The sequence below is a fragment of the Ambystoma mexicanum genome, chromosome 5p (genome assembly GCF_040938575.1).
Source record: "Ambystoma mexicanum isolate Mex_15411 chromosome 5p, UKY_AmexF1_1, whole genome shotgun sequence".
In the NCBI taxonomy this organism is placed as follows: domain Eukaryota; kingdom Metazoa; phylum Chordata; class Amphibia; order Caudata; family Ambystomatidae; genus Ambystoma; species Ambystoma mexicanum.
The window spans coordinates 443,661,117-443,679,011 of record NC_090930.1 but is presented as its reverse complement, the minus strand read 5'-3'; the positions used below and the strand labels follow the sequence as shown (position 1 = coordinate 443,679,011).

Sequence of the window (17,895 nt, the reverse complement as noted above, 5' to 3'; positions counted from 1 at the left end):
TCAGACGGGTCACTGATAATTCTTTTGATGCGTAACATCTGACTGAATGGGAGGTTTTGAAATAAGCTGGGCTGATGAAAGCTTAAACGGTGAAGAAAATTGTTTCTGTCTGTCTCTTTGTGATATAAAGATGTTTTGAATCCTGTGTCCTTTTTGATTACCAATACATCAAGGAAATCAATTTGTGTATCTGAACATTCATGGGTAAACTGTATTTGTTGGTCTATAGTATTCAGATATTCAAAAAATCCTGTTCCAAGAAACTAGGTTGTCCTTCTGAACCTCTGCCCCTCCTGGTCAGAGTTCAGAAATCCTTCTTAACAAATAGCCCCACAGAATCCCTGCATGTCCATGCATCTGTATGTCAAAGGAAACCTTTCTTTCTTTATACAGGATATGGTGCTCCTGTATCCACCATGAAGGTGAACATCCTGTCTCCCCTGTCTCCCATCTTCTGTCCTACCTTGGGTTCCTTTTCTGTGTCCGGGGGGACTGATAGGACTGGACATGTCAGTCCTAGTGTGAAAAATAACAAGGTGGGTCCTGGGAGTCCCTCTGCCAGACATTAGTCCTGGTTACGAGAGACTTACCCAGAGTCTTTAGCTCACTATCTTTCACAGAGAAGAAATATCCCAAACATATCAGTCTTTGTCCTGCCCTGGGGCATTCCAGCACCGAAATGTCCTAGTGTGAATACATGTTTTCCCTCGGGAGCGGGAATACGTTGTCTCCCATGACACTTGCTCTTGCGTAATGTGTTACTGTCCCTCGCTGCAGTGCATTCTGCTCCCACTGCGTTGCGGTGGCTTGGGAAGGCACCTGCTGTGTAACATTCTGTGCAGTATTCAAGGTTTGGGTACTGTATGGGCCGGCCCTGTGTGGGTGCTGCTTTCTGCATAGGGACTGGATTCTGTGGTTGTGCAGATCCCAGAGCATATCCCCTGAATGCTGGTGTCCTGTAAGATGACTCATAGGCAGGATATTGGTTTGGGGGTGCACCTGAATGACATTGCATGGGTGGCCTGCTTTGACAATTTCCCCCCTCATGTCCCACTTTCCACATGCCCAACACGCCCCTCCAAATCTTGGTCTCAAACCTCCAAATCCCCCTCCTCGCCCTCTCTGAGAATGAACTTGTGCTCCTTGTACCCCTTGTACCCCTACCATGTTCCTTCTATCATTTCCTCCATTACCTATCCATCTCTGAGGCAGCTCCTGTTCTTGTTGTCATCCGTGGCATTTGTGACCACTTCGCCTTCCATATTTACCTTTGCTAGCTTTTTGTGCACTAACTTTACTTCTGCTCACTGTGTTTGCTCTTCTTTTTTTCTTTCTTTCTCACACTTTCGCTTGCAGTAATGTACTATATGCGCTGGTATCTCACCATATCATTTTGCTTTGAGACCCACTATTTTATCTAGATCCACATGTCCCTCTGTTGGGAGACCTCTGCGTAACATATGACAGAATATTGGTAGGGTTTTATCCCAGGCTTCACCTCTTTCCACCCTCCACATTTCCTGAATTGCATGAATGTATAATGCTGGCTCTTCATCGGCTCGCATTGTGCATGCCATGATTGATCCTATATCAGGTTTGTTTGGATACACTCTTCTCAAAGCATCCCATACATGGGCTCAACAATTTTTAAATGGAGCCCCATCGTGTGCATCATTCTCTAGCCAAACTCCTGAGTACCCTGCTTCTTCCCATATGGTGTTTGTCTGTTCTACTAATATGGTGGCAAGTAAGCTCTTCATGTCACCCACTACTAATGTGATTTCCACTGTCTGTTTTTCAAGTGCATAGATCCACTTTCCAGCTCCTGTTGTAATGGTGGGAAGTGCCTTTATAAAAGGTGTTTTATCCATATGTGGCCAGGGCACGTATTATGATCTCCCTATGCCTTTCTGTATTCATGTAAATTGTGTTCCCTTCATCCCTTTGTTAAACATCTTTGCCTTTTTCTTCCCTCTTGCTACTGCTATTGATAAGGGGCACAGTCTAAGCCTTTCACCCCATGGAGTTCTCTCCCTCTGTTCTCCGTCTGTTTCCCAGTCCACCTCACCTTCTTCCTGAGTTTCGTCGTTTTATGTTGCTTCGGACTCATAGTCAAAGTTTTTCTTATTCTGTCTCCTACATGAAATACTCCCCTCCTATCTCCCCTCTGTCTGCATGTCTTCTATTTCTATTTTCACATCCTTAATCACGGCTCTATTCATTTTCAACAATATCTCTCTGCTGTTCATGTATAGGCATTTATCATGGGGCATGGTCTCTCTCTTTCTATTCTGTTTGTTACCCTTTGAAGCTCTCCCTCTGTTTTCTGGATAGCTGCTTCTAAAGCCCTACATGCTAAGTTTTTCTAACCTTGTTATGATTGTATCTTGACCTTTGTTGATTTCCAAAGTGCCCCTCTATGCTGTCGGTTCTGAGCATGCTCTGGGTTTGTACCAGGAATGTGTATTTTCTACAGTGGGTTTTACAGGATATGTTCCAATTGTGGTTGAGTCTGTCGGATTCACAGGTGCTGGAACCTGTGCTGAATTGGTGCGTTCTCTGAGTGGTGGCGGGATTGAAGACTGTGCAGGCATTACAGCCTGTATCGTGCTTGTGCTGTCTCTGGATAATGGTGGGGCAGAGGCTAAAAGAGATGCTTTTCCTTCTGCTCCATCCTTTCTGACTCCCCTTCTACCTCGTCATATAACCTCCATAATTCTAATATGATCTGCCTCCTTTTGAGCTTTTTACCTTTGTAGGTTGATAACAGGTACGTATACATGTGCTTGATAATCCCCTTATCGTGTGTGCCTTCTGCTGGCCATGCAGTAAACATTTTGCCCTCTGTCCCTGCTGCCCACTCTTCATAATATTTAATAATCTTCTACCCGTACGTTGGGAGCTCCTTGTGCATATGTTCAACTGGTGTGCACATTGTGAACAATGACAGTGTCACAGTGATTCACTGGCCAACAACTAACTACCAAAGTAAATAAAACACCATAGTTAATGGAAAAAATCTCCTGAGTTGCCCCATATGGTGCAGCACCAGAGTTACACAAAAACACAAAAAATAAAAATTCAACTTACTGTACATCTCCACACAACAACCCAACAAAACTTCCCTCCCCAATACCTTCTTCCCACCCAAACTCAGTGCCCACTCTCCACACTTACAGCCAACCACTCCCACCACTAATCAAATAATACTTTTTCTGTCAATACTTTATGCCACATAATCAAAAAATAGTCAATACTTATACACACTGGTTTATTTTTTCTTCTCTTGTTCCCTGACATTTGGAACAAAGAGTTACATTCCGCGTTAGTGAGGTGCAGGACTTCCCACTCTTATTTAAACAGCACTGTCCTCACTCCTGTCTCAAGGTATGTTATATTCCAATATCCACTGCTACTACTGGGATGTCCCTGCTCCTCCCTGCGGGAGCCCTCTTCTATTTCTACTTAAATGAAAACTTGAAAATGAAAATGAATTAAACGTGGTTCACTCCTCACACACTCCACTCTCATCCAATACACACTCTCCCGTCTGTTGTTCTTGCGTCAGGTGCACTTTGCGCTCCATGTTCTTCCGAGGTTCTCCGATGCCATCTCTCCTCAAGAAGGCCTGCACACCTGGGGGAGGTGCCACACCCTTTAGCAATCAGGCAAGGCTCTGGAAAATCCCGGCGCTTGCTGGCCTCCTCGTGGTCTGTGCAGTTTCTGCTCCCTGCAGGCAGGCGCCGGTTACCCAGGAAAATGTTGCAGGGGAGCTCCGGCCTCCAGAAAATCCTGGAATCATGTCTTGGGTCACCAAATGTAGAGTAAGGCCCAATAATCCATATTAAAAAAGAACCAAATGACCCAATAAAGTGCACAGAAGAAAGGAAAACACAAATGTATTACATGCAACCGCAGCTGGAAACAATTCACAAATTATTCAACATTGCATCATTAAATGACAGTTTAAGTAGTGAGAAGAGGAGTTGATTTGTACACAATGTTTCATGATGCATGTAAGTTCATATTAGTTGATTGGAGAGTCTTGGTTGTGCTATAGGTGATTCTATACAATACCGAGCCCTATTGCCCTATCCTATCCCTCGTGACCATTCCGATTGCCTCATTGCCTCATGGTAATGATCTCATGATGGGGTCATCTAGTTTCACACAGTTTGGATTGGACAATTGACAGGTTAACATGTGTCACATACAACTTGGTTGCTCATTGGCTATGTCTTTTCAAATGTTCTGGGTTGGGTCGCTTCCATCATAATTAGCCAATCGTATTGTGAGGTGTACACAGTGTGGCAACAAAAAAGAATGCTTTACTGTGGAAAAAGATACAGAGTAGCGGCACAAACAACAGCAAGATTCAAAATGCGAGCCTCCAACACTATCCCTGAGGAAGAAGATTCAGAATAGTGGCACAAAACAACAGCAACATTCCCCATGAAAGCCATCATATGTCTATTATAGACACCATCTGTAAAAATGAGATTCTTTCAGTGACTTACAGGAACGGGAAAGTCTTTTACATTTTTATTAATGTCCTTATAGCCCCACTCGTGCTGGCCCTCCTCTGCAGGAGCCTTCAAAAATGTGCACATGTTGATAAATATTTATTTTACCTTTTGTTCTTACGCATCGGAAAAGAAAAAACACTATTTCTATGAGCATCAGCAAATAGATGTTTAGCAACCCTACCCTTGATAATAACTGTATTTTGAGCATCATGCATGGGTAGGAAGAGGGCTCTAGGTATTTTATATTATTTTGTTTTTAAAAAAATGTATTGCATGTAGCCGTAATTCGACTTTTTACAAATAATAAAAAAGAGAAGATATGCTTAAAATCACACACAAATCAATAAACTAGAAACATAAAATCTTTTATATACTTTTTTCACATCACATTCAGATAATTAATAATTTAATTAAACCCAATTCATTTAATAACCTTAGTACTTCCAGAGTTAAGAAGGTTTTGTGGCCTGCAGACTCCACCAAATGTCCTTCGTGTACAACCAGTCAATATTACTTACAAATCATGAAAAATGCTTTATTCAAAAGGACCTTGTTGCCCAACAGAATGACAATAGATGTCTGAGATCTTGAGTCTGAAATTCCCCATGTAGATTACAGTTCTCCTCCTGCGACTGCTCTTTTTACGAATTCTCAGGACTTCTTTTGTTTGTATCTCTACAATTACGATCTCCAACTGGGATTAGGGAATCGATGCAAGTACGGCAACACAAAATGCTTCAGTTTGTCTGTAAAAGGGGATGGCCTAAAGATTACTAAATCACACATTTTTGCCATAATCCAATCCATTATCATAATGGCTATTTTTACTTTCATGGGGTTTTGAACTAAGTCGGTCTCCGATTGCTTGCATGTGACTAAAATTCCCTGATCTCAAAATGCATCCCTGCCTCAGACCTCTCTCCTTTTGTATGCCAGACGTTAAATGCCCAAGCTTGTCTAGCCTAACTTGCTTACAGTTCTTCTCATGCAAATGGATAATAATGGCTAACAGGCCTTCCAGGAGTCCCCACTGCTTCAGTTTAAGCCACAATCTACCTCTATTAAGAGTATCAAAGGCTTTTGACAAATCAATTCCTGCTCCATATAGGGTGAGGCTGTTCTTTAACCATGATTTGTCTTTTAGAATGTTCATCATTAATCCATTCTAAGTTGTAGATAGTCCTTTATGAAAGTCAATTTGTTGTTTTGAGAGGATACCCTTTTTTTCTGACCATTTTTCCAATTCCCTCAAAATTAATCCTGAAAAGATTTTACTATCAACATTCAAGTCGATGGGGCGGTAGTTGGCAGAATCTGCCCCATCGCCCTTCTTGTAAATGGCCCGTTTCCATGAATCCGGACACTGGTTTGCTATTAGAATGCCTCTGAACATCAGCAGCAGGGTTTGTGCCCATGCAGCTGCATCCTGCTTGAGGATTCGATTAGTCAGTGCATTTGGACCCGCTGCCCTTGACCCAGAGGCTCAAATTATTAGTTCTTCAATGGCCTCCTGCTCTAGATGTAAAATCCAAGGAGACTCATTTGGTGGTTCTATACTCACTGGATTGGTCTCCCTAAATACATCTCAAATATATTTCAGCCATGCCGATTCTGGAACCCCATTACTTTGAAGGTGTGCCTGCGAAGACTGTTGTTGATTAATCATACCCCAAACCTTTTTTAAATTTCCTGAATTGACTGCCTCCAACATCAGTTGACCATTACGAACTGCTGCTTGGCACAATTCCTATATGCAGTGCACAGCTTCAACGTCTTTAAAAGGAAGTCTGATGTAGAGATCATATGATGTTTGAGGATTCAAATCGCCTTCCCCAAAACCTTTATCTGCCCAGCTGTCTCCTCGTCAAAGCTATGCGTATGCCAATAGGATTCTTATTTTTTTTACTTTGGGCTAGTCCAAATCCCATAAAAACTCTACAAAGTCTGCTGGAGGACACAACTTCTTTAGATCTGATCGGTGTTTGAGCTCAGTACCTCCAGAAATGTCTTATTGCGAGTCAACTTTTTTTTTTATTGAACTATTCTATTCTTACTAGAATTTACCCTTATGACTGCATGTGCACCTTTCTCTGCAGGATGGATTTAAAGGGAAATAGAGGCTGTTAACAGGCTATGGACACTAGAGCCTAACACACTTATTCTAAAGAACTCACATTGACTAAAATGGTCAGCAGATAGCGCCAAATAATCAATTATTGTTTCTGCTGATCCGTTCAGGAATCAGATCCCTATTCACATTCCCATTCACCAGCATCAAATTCCAATCTGATAGAAATTGTTTCCATCTTATGCCATTTTCGTATACCTGCGGTGTTCTCACCCTTCATCTGTACATTCCGAAGGCAATATGAATTTAAATCCCCAGTCAACAATATACAACTGAGCATCATCACATATTTTATTTAAGGCTCGGAAGAATTTAGACTTTCCAGATTTTTTTTCTCTTCCTTTCCTTTGTTTTTGGTCTTGTATTTGAGTATTCATTTCCAGTACATCTGGTGCGAGTTTAGAGGATTTTTTCTTTTTTCTTTCCCTAATTTATCTTTTTTTGTTTGGTCATGCATTGAGTTCCCCAGTAGAACTGCCCCGGAGCTTGGTTCTTAAACAATCTGGGGCAACGTAATTAATTTTTCAAGCAAAGAATTTGAGACTGGCGTGTCATCTACAGTACTATTTATGACATGACAGTTACTGATTGTTCTTCGTGTGATAATTTCAAGTCTTTCAAAGCATTCATCAAAGAGGTATTTATTGCGCTTTTAAGACCCACTAGTGATGAGTCAGTTCAAGAAGTATTCCTGAGTGGGTTTTAACTTCAGTTTTGAGCAGCTCAAACACATTAACCAACAAATTAAGAACAAAGTTTAATGCTAGAAGGGTTGGATCCGAAGCAGCTTTCTTACAAGTCACAATTGGACTGATTGGATTTATACAGATGTCTTGAGCGTGCTCTCTATTACTCCTACTCTTACTAGAGATAAAGGAGCCACTGTTTATTGGTGTACTGATTCCTGCTGAGGAGTGAGCCCGGAGGTCATTACTTGCTCTATAGTCTCGGTTACCTCTGCTAACTCTGTCATCTCCAATTGTGACGGTTTCTGATCATGGGGACTCCAATGAGAGGGATGGTACTTGACTCAAAATAGCGAGTGTAGGAGTATTTATGTCCCCCAAACTGCGCAATCTTCTCTTTAAGTAGAAGTCTTTTATTTTATTTGTCCTCGATATTGTGGAGATGGTCTATTCCAAATTATTTCTATGTGCTTCTCCTATGGTCCGCTCAATAAGAGGGGATCCAGCGGCAGGTGTTAAAAACTGCATTTCCTCAACCAAGGGACCACTGGCAAAACCTGGTCCCCCGCAGCCCCACATTTCCTGGGAGGGGGCCCCACTTGGAGTAAAAATAAATGCAACAAAAATGTTTCCCAAAAAGAAAAGAAATCAACATTTCTTTTTCTTTTTGAATTCACTCTGCATTCATAAAGACATTATTCATGTAACAGAAATAATTTCTTTATGAAGGCAGAGATACTACAAAAATAAACTTTATTATTGAAGTCCAAGGGCTCCCCCTACCCCATGACATGGAAGACCATAGGCTGGAGGCCTCCATGTCATGTGGTGGGGGGAGCCCTATGACTTCAAAAATAAATATTTTATTTTTGAAGTCACTCTTAAATGTATGGGTGGGTGGCTGGGTGTGTGTGCCTATATGGTGAAAAGGTGCACACTTAAATGTATGGATGGCTGGGTGTGTGTGTCTGCATATGGCTAATGGTGTGTGTGCTTGTGTTCAGGGGCTCAAGAAAACGTACATTTCAGGGGGCTCACCCTTCAAATGTTGGGAGAAGCGCTAACTTTACAGTCGGTGGGGGACAACTTATTTGTGTGGAGGCATTTAACTTCTTTACGCTTAATTAGACTATTCAAGTGCAGCTTCAATGTTAGAAGCGGTTAACTCTCTCCTTTAAGTCTGAGAGCACCCACTTATGGACTGCTGTGAGAATGAGCGGTCTCCTGTTCCCTCTCTGCCCTTCCAATCACTCCCTTGGCATGCATATACTAAACCCACATCACAATTTCAATTGTCTATAAAATGTGGCATTTGAATGCAGGTACTAACAGTCAGATGCTTTACGTTAGGAATTGCTGGGCCCTTGTTAACAGCGAAACCCCAGGTGCTGTTTAACATCTGTGTCTTGTTCTGTCCGGCAACTGCTCTGTATGTCAGCCAGGTCGGGGGGAGTGCTGAAGCACAGTCAGCTCAATGGTGTTGCACCACTACTTGTGTTTAATGCCTTCATTACTTATTGGTAATCTGCATTACTCCTAGCCATATTCTTCTTCGTCCCAGTACTTGTGTATGATGCAGTACTTGTGTATGAGGCAGTTTGCCCCATACACAAGTACTGGGATGCGGTAGAGGTGCATGGAGGTAATGCCTGATTTAACTACCTCTAATCTTCATTACTCCTAGTCCCACTCTTCTGCATCCCAGTACTTACCTAGACGTAAGCACTGGGACAAGGACGAGGGAGGTGGAGGGAATGCTAGGCCAAGGAGCTGATTTTGGAGGTTGGGGTAGGGGGTGAGAGGGAATGTATTGGGTGTGAGATTGTGCAATAAATCATAATGTTCGTCGATGTCCAGGCTAAGCAGACATGATATGTGGTATTAGTATCTAGCAAGGCATTTTGGTGCAGCCAGTCTAGTCATACCTCAGTTTTCTATGACTTTGTTTAACTGGGCATTTCTGATAAAGCAGTCCTGCTAAGTGTAATTACCTTGCTAGACTGGCATTTGGGTGCTGCCAGTCTAGCTGTTTCTTACTGCGGCATTGTATATTTTTCTGGGCATCTGTGATAAAATGATATGATATTATATGATAAGTCATTTATAACGTGCCTGTACACAAGTGTTTCTAGGCGTGACAAGACAAGGGAGGGAAGACAGAGGGAGGACAAGACAAACAATCTTACCAGGCCTTGTGTCATTCAGATTGTGCACATGCAAGAACGAGAAGTGAAAGGGGAAAGGGAGAGGGGGAAGTGCAAGGGAGAGGGGGGAAACAGGGCAGCAATGCTCTGAGTAAATGAGGTCAGGGCAGCACAGCTCTGGTAGGAGAACAAGGGACTTGAACTTTATTCTTGCAGCCACCGGTAGCCAGTGAAGAGATTTTAGGGTTGTAGAGATACGGTCGCTGGGCTTGAGGCCAAGGATAAGTCTTGCAGTCCTGTTCTGGATTAGTTGCAGAGGGTGGAGAGTAGAGGGAGGCGGATTGAGAACAAGGCTGTTGCAGTAGTCCAGCCAGAGAGAACAGGGCTCTGGAGACAGTGAGCTTCTGGGGGAAAGGGAGAAAGGGAAGAGTCCCTTTGAGGAGGTGCAGTTGGTAGTGGGACTTCTTGGCGACGGCTGAGATGTGAGGAGAGGAAGAGAGAGTGGAGATGACACCAAGGTTTTTTGCCTCGCAGGAAGGCAAAGGAAGAGGGCCCAAGGTGGGCGGCTAAAGTGAGAGAGGGAAAGCAGGGGCAGGGGTCCCAATGAGAAGGTTCTCATTATTAGTGGCATTAAGGTAAAGATTGTTGAGACGTGCCAATCCTGAATCGTGGATAGCCAGTCAGGAATGAGCGAGAGAGGAGAGGAGGCTGAGGGCAGCCTGAAGGAAAGCGGAGTGTCATTCACGTAACACTGAAAGTCAGAGGAGAAGGTAGATAGCAGGTGACCCGAAGGGGCTAAGTAGAGGTTGAAAAACCAGGGTGAGAGGATAGAGCCCTGGGGAACACCACAGGTAGAGAGAGAGGTGGCAGAGAGAAAGAGACCAAATTGGACTGTGAGAGGCAGTTCAAGAGGAAGGAGGTCAACCACTACAGGGCCTGATCCGTGATGCCCAGGTTCTCACAGAGTCGATTGATCAGGATGGCATGCTTGGCCATGTTGAAAGCAGAGGAAAGATCAAGGAGGATGAGGGCAGAAGGAATGCTGGACTCAAGGTTAGTGAGCAGATATTCACAGGTGTTCAGGAGAGCAGTTTCCGTGCCTCTGGCAGCTCGGAAGCCAGACTGATGTTCATGGAGACAACCAACAGATTCTGTGTGGAGAGTAAGCTGGGAGATGGCCAGCTTTTCTAAGAGTTTGCCCAGGAAAGGGGTTATGGAGATAGGGCAATAGTTTGCCGGGCAGGTAGGATCGGCAGACGGCTTCTTGAGGAGTGGCTCCACAAGGGAGTGCTTAAGGGGAAAGGGAAAAGTTCCAGTGGTGAAAGAGTGATTACCAAAATCGGCCAATGTTGGATCGAGGATGTCAATATGGTCCTTGATGGTTCTGGAGGAGCAGGGGAGCACCTGTTTGGACGACAATTTCATAGATCGGACTTGTCTAGAAACCTTGTCAGATGTTGTCAGTGAGAAAGAGGAGAAAGGAGGCAGAGAGGGAGAGATGGTCAAAGGGGGACCGAGAGAGGAAGAGAAAGAGGAGATTGGGGACAGTTGTAGCAGAGAAGTGAGAGGCCAGAGCTGTACAGAGGACCTGGGAGGGAACAGAAGAGGCAGAGACCGCAACCCGATTAGCCAATTCCTTACAGATTTTAAAGAGTTCGGCCTTGTTATTAGAGGCCGCAGAGATGCTGGCTTGAATGTGTGCTCTCTTCTTGATGAGTGCTATTGCTTCGACTGGCATTTTGGTGCAACCAGTCTAGGTATGTCTAAATGTGGCCTTGCATGTTTTACTGTAATGTTATTACGTGTCTACGCTGGTCTACATTGTGCAGCCAGTTGGACATGTTTTCATTGTGGCATGGTATTTTTAATAGCAAAGCATTAATGTTCCTGTGCACTGTTGGTGACTTGCATGTATTAGATTGGTGTTACCCTACAAAACAATTGCAAACACTCTGGCATTTTAGCCAATTTTTCTCAGAAAGTGTGCTGTATATTGCATTAAAACACATATTAATATATTTCTCCTAGTGCAGTGTGCGGCATACCCCTTCAGCAGCACGTTTGTGCGGATTGCGCAAGCGTGGTAATCTAGGCCAGCCCATTGTTTGGCACGACCTGTGATTTGTTGCCCAGTTTGGGGGTGGGGTGGCCCTTATTATGGCCCCCAAATGTTGTGTTACGCCACTGCAAGGAACACATATAAGAGGTTTCATAGTTTCATAGTTTTTTATTGATATACATATAACAAAACAAATGTTTTATATATCATTGCTTTCGCATGCACATTTTAAAAACAGACAGTTGATCTAACATTATTACAGTTAAAAACATCTCAGTTGCTATTACATTAGCGATTCAAAAGTGCATTTGGATAGTACGAAATACATATGGTGTCACTTAAAATTGTCTCACATGATCAGACAATACACTGTATAATTAAAACAATTTTAGTATAGAATAGCACCATAAAATACATTAGGTTTATATCGTTTCCACTCATAAATAGTGACCATAATGTCTCAATTTCATCAGACTTAAAAGTGTTATTATATGATTTCATATGTCGATACCGAAGGGCTTGTAAACTTTCACAAACGATTAACAAGTGGTGTAACGTCTCTGTGACATTATTACCACATAAACGGCAATATCTCTTGTCACAAGGAATACCCAATTGAGAGCCTTTTACTTCCAATGCCTCGGATATATTGAATTTCAATAGGAGGTATTGCCGTACTGTTTACGGATTGGAATAGGCATGAATGTAATTTGGAGTCTGACCTCGGGACATGCGCTCATTGCAATAAGTCCCGCTGTGAGTTTTAGTCAATAGGTCTGACAGCTGTTGTTCATAGCTTACATCTTTCAATATATTTTTCAGGGTGGATTTCACAGAGTACAAGCTCATTTGGCTAAATGAGGGAATTGAATTAGTCCACTTATTGTGAAGTTGTTTCAACTCACCCATTATTCCAAAAGCATTGATGTTCGCGAGTTTCATGTATGCTTTCACATATCGACAAGTGATTGTATCAGTCTTGATACGTAACAACTTTTCGTAATTTAGTACACAATGGTTAATGAATACATGCAATAGACCTATCAGATTGAATTCTAGGTACATATATTCAACACTTAGACATTGTGGAAGACGAAACAGTTTCCGAAGTAACAAGGCTTCAAATCGCACAACCAGTTTAATGAAGTTGTGCCCCCATATTATAATGGCGTACAGTAATATTGCTCTAATCTTAGCAATGTAAATGGTCAATATCGCAGATACCGAGTAGCCGCTATTTCTTCCAATGAAGATACTCAGTGCGTTGGTAGCAACCAGACAGAGGGCCTGTAGTGCGGACCACTGAGCGTGCCATGCTAGGCGATCATCAACGATGATGCCTAAATATTTATAAGTTTTAACTTGTTCTAAAGGCTTACCGTTCATTGAACACACATATTTTTTGGGACAGCGTTTCTTAGTGCGTTAGAGGTTTCCTGTTCTGGAGAGATGAATTTTGATGGGTGAGCTCTCTGAGCCTCATTGTTGTTAGGCTGTGGCGCGTCGTCTATTTCTAGAGCTTTAGGATCTACTCTCAAACTTCCACTTATAAGATTGTAGATTGTGGGCATTAGTGCTACTCTGCATATATAATATGTTTGATTATGGTAGTTCTTACTGCCTGCTCCTTCTTTGTGTCATTATATGCAGTCTAGAGCACTTTATGCTTAAGCTCCTTCTCTTTCATTTACCTTATTTAGCAGTGGCACTATTAAGCTAATAATATTTCGGCTCAAAATGTGACACATTACCACGAGTCACGGTTCTTAGACTCGGAATGAACAGAAGAGAGATGATATGGGAGTCTAAAAGACCTTGGCTTTGATTGCCTGTATGTTGTAGGTTTAATGGGACAGACATGGTGCACTATAATGCAAGCGCTCCCACCTCAAACACTCAGAGACCAAACTTTGCCGGATTAAACAGAAAAGACACAACTGAACAACCGGGAGCTCGCTAACCTGCAAGCACAGAATTAAGCTTCTCGGTTGCAATTCGATTTACAAATCCTAATGATTTTAACAGTTATTTCGTTTTGGTTTCCCTTCCTTTTGTTTTCGCCGCAAAACTGGGTCTTGTGAGAGTGCCAAGCACCGTTCAAAAAACAAAAAAAGAGCGAACGGACGCCCAGGTGCTACCTAACAATACCCTTTCATAAAGCACACACACAAGTGCCTAGGTGCTTTTTTAAATTGTACTCAGAGGGTAGTTGTGACAAATCTATTGTAGAACACTCAATGAATCTGCAATCTGGCCCTGGCTCTGTCAATACCAGGTTAAGCAGCTCACTAAAGGGTTAATTATGGCTTTCAGCTGAAGGGAATATTGACAGCTCTAATAACCGATCACTGGCAGAGATTCAAGTGTTTACATCTCTTTGTTTTTCAGTCGTTGCTAGGAGATGGAGGATCGGGAGACTGAAAACGACAGTTATGCCTGGGCTTACTGAGAGCCTTTTGGAGAAGCAGAGGTTGAAATAATATATATTAAGTAAAGTTGTGCCGTTGTGCTTATCCCATGTTATTTTGCTGGTGTTTTGAAGCGATTGACTAAATCGTTATTTTGAGTTCGCTGCGGCATCTATCAAGTAATTGAGGTGACGCCGTGAGAGGTGAGAGAAGCAAAGCCCGTCACGTCTGTATGGATGAAGAGAGACTGAGAAACGTCCTCGCCAATTAAGACAAGGTCGTTAAAGTAAACTCCCGAAACGCTCGACCAGACGATCGTAACGTCGGAAGCCAACAGGGGAGAGCATCGGGAAGTTCAGAACTCGCCGCTCTGTTAAGCTTCTATGTGAATGGCCAAATTCAGTCGGAGCCGCCGAGTTGAAGAAGACAGCTGAGGTGAGGGGCGGAGTTCATGCAGAGCCGCCGAGTCGCGGAAACCAGCTGAGCAGAGGAGCGGAGTTCCCTCTGAGCCGCCGAGTTAAGAAATACAACTGAAGCTGAAGGGCGAGACCTGCGCGTACACCGAGCGTATGAACAAGCTGATGAGAGGTTGGTTGAAAGGAAACGCTACAAACTGAATCCGACGGAGAATACTAGAAATAAACAGAGGTACGTGTGAAAGTTAGAGAGAGAGTGAAAAGACAAAGTGAGAAGGAAAGTGTCAGTGCAACCAGGATTTGAGAGAAAGAGACTAATGCAAAGTTAAAGAGTGTTTGAACCATATACAAGATGGAACTTAATGACTAAAGAAATTATTAAACCACGTGCTAAAAAAATACAAGAGAAAAAGACCAAGTAATAATTGAAGTATGAAGAAAAGACAAGGAGAGACTTATTTGGATTGAGAATAAAGCACAAGTACTAGTTAGGAGGAACAGAGACCTTATAATCTAAGGAGATGAAGACATGAATAAAGTGTAGTAACAAGAAGCGTTAAAGGAACTTAAGGAGATCCGAGCTAACAGAAACTGTAAGAAAGACTTTGAGAAATTGAGAAAAAACCTCTCAGAGACTTACCTGAAAGATCCAGCTGCGTTGCCTGAAATTATTTCAAGTCGAGGTCGTCGAAAGAGTTGAAGACATATCCTTTTACCTAAAAGCAAAGAAAGTTAAATTTAATAAAAGTTGTTTCTGAAAGAGAATAACACCTACTTTCAGTCTCAGTGTACTTATTTCATAACATACAAAGAATACACATTTACAAATTAATTTTACTCAGAGGGTAGTGTACACCAATAGAGATATTTGAACTCGCACTCATTAGCTGTAGAACAACTTAGAGGTGAGGTTGTAGTAACAAGCAATAGGTTAGAACAACACTAATCCATGCCACCAGTGATCTTTCTTAAATAATAGGCTTTGGTAGAGCAGTGGTCTATCATTACGAGGAACGGGTTAAGCGTTAAATTAATCAGACACTTGCTAGGCCGTGTTTATACTACGTAATAGAACTTACAATAAGGTACACATGCAGTCCTTAGATTGTTTATTATTAACATCAGAACCATCTTGTGTAAACCAATAAGTCTTAAAATGCTGCTAAAACATTCTCGCGTAATTATCACGCGCATAGAAACGATACCTAACTAGGAAAGATAAACTACACACTGGGGAATTAGGGACAATACACCATTGTACAATTAATTTAAAACATGCAGGTTAATCACCACTAGCAATTATCAAACACGGAGTATACAAATAGAAACGTAGAGGAGAAGCACCTTAAAAGATGTCACCGCTGTAGCAGGCAGCTGACTATACTAAAATTGGAACGATACAGAGAAGATTAGCATGGCCCCCGCGCAAGGATGACACGCAAATTCATGAAGCATTTCATAAAAAAATAAATTTAAAAAAAGAAAGATCACCAGATCTAACAAGCTAAAACGCATAAATATTTGAAGATGTGACTATCAGTAGAATTGATTTAAGGAAGCCGGACGCGGTCGAACAGAGTTTAGTTAGCGCAAAAGCACAATAAGTTTAGTGTCCCACGGCACGATCTGGGGGTGATTTGAGCGAATCTAGAGTAACACAGCACGTTATAATAATAAATAAAAACAATGTTCACCCGCACAGTTTAAAAGTGCTACTTTCAAGTAGCGATAAAAGCTTGTTTTACAACAAAGGAGCAGAACAATTCACCATGTGTACACAATTGGGTGACAATGGAGCACAAGGTGAAAAATAACCAGAAAATGTAGAATAAAATACAATGCCATGATATATATCAGACGTATTTTTAAAAAAGATGTTTTTTGAATATTTAAACAAACAATACAAACAGATGTATTTATGTCTGTTACGTTTTCTCTCTTTCTCATTATTTGTATTAGTTTGTGTCTACATGTACTGTAACTTGGTGTGGGCGCCCTATAATTCAATGCTGAATTTTGTAATGTTGAAATTCATTGAAATGTAACATTGACACAATGTTTCAATTACACCAAAATACTCTACGTTTTTCTGAAGAATTTGTGTAATAAGCATGGGCATGTGGCCCCGATGAAGGACGTTGTCCGAAATGCATAGGCCTATTGCTGCCCTTTGCTTATAATTAAGTACTTAGCAATGGTACTATTACTGAGAATAAATATCAATGATATCGGACCAATGAAACTAGTAATCGCTACTTTTGATGAAGATAAAGGAGAACTGAAACTAATACAGATCAGAATTGTGTCCTAAGAGAAATTAACCCTTTCAGGGTATTTAGGTGTGCGGCCCACACCGCCGGCTGTTTAGCCTAGGTCTTTTTTCTGCTATCACAGGAAGTGATGTCATTTGACCCCACCTCGAAGTGATATTGCGAGAAGGGATGGAACATGACCTTTAGCCCCTTAACAAAACAGGAAGTGGCATCACAATGCATTGTTCTTAAGTACACTACGAAAAAAATATGGTTACGATATCACTATAATGCGATATACATTTCATACAAGAATGGATTGCCATATGTATCGTTACGATCAGTGTGTCTAGGGCCATATTACCAAATTACTGTGAATGCAAGCAGACGTCCATGGCCAAATGATAATGATGTGTTATTATATAGCACTTACTGTGAAGCGCTAGTTAGGTAAGATTTCCACAGAGCTGGAAAATCTTCCTTTCCTGGTTCAACCGCAGAACTTTTTGCTCTTCTAGTGAGATATTTTTCATTAATACCTCAGTGAGTGGGAACCTTTTTCCACACTCACCTAATCTTTAACTCTTTTTAAGGATGTCATTTTTAAGACTCTCCAAAGTGTCTTTTTAAAATTATCATGTTTAACAATGTATTGGCAATAAGTGCCTGTTGTTGCTGGGTTCCCCTAAGGGCTCCCCATTTAACTTTCTTGTGCTAACCTTTAGTGAACTACAATTCCCAAGGGTAGAAAGGATCTTTGGATCCCTTTCACATTTTATTATGTGAAACCAGCACACACCCCTTATGTGGAGTGCTGGGGAGATACAACGCATCCCCTTTCACCTTAAAACTGTAAAAATTCTGTTACAGTGACAAGCTTACCTTTAATGGCTGGTGGCAGTGATACCTTTTACTAATTTGGTGCACCTCTACCGCGGGCTGTGATCACAGCTGCAGTAAAGGCAACTAAGTGTGTTCATTTTACCAAAAAGGCCCTGTCTTCTTTTTCTGCCATTTTAGTATTTCTTGCTCTTTCTTGTTCCTTCCCCTGACATCCAGAGTGAGAAATTCCTTTGTGTGATTTTTGTCTTCGGTGGGAGTCCCCTGGGAACCCCGCCCAGGCTCCAGTCAGTCTGTAAGCACAGGGAGTGGGGGAGGAGTCCAAAACATTCCCATCCTTTGTCTTACGCCTTGCTTCAACTGGAACAAATCCCAGTGGGGGGCTGGCTGTCCTGATTGGACAACCAGACGCCCCTTTCTTGTAAACTGCAGGGAG

General features: G+C 42.1%; 1 non-coding gene across 1 annotated transcript; it reads left to right on the top strand.

The window, feature by feature from the left end:
* The first annotated feature begins 15,730 nt into the window (after positions 1-15,730).
* Positions 15,731-15,833, top strand: LOC138481856 (U6 spliceosomal RNA). Its single transcript, XR_011274453.1, has one exon. It is a non-coding gene; the product is annotated as a U6 spliceosomal RNA (small nuclear RNA).
* Positions 15,834-17,895: the final 2,062 nt, after the last annotated feature.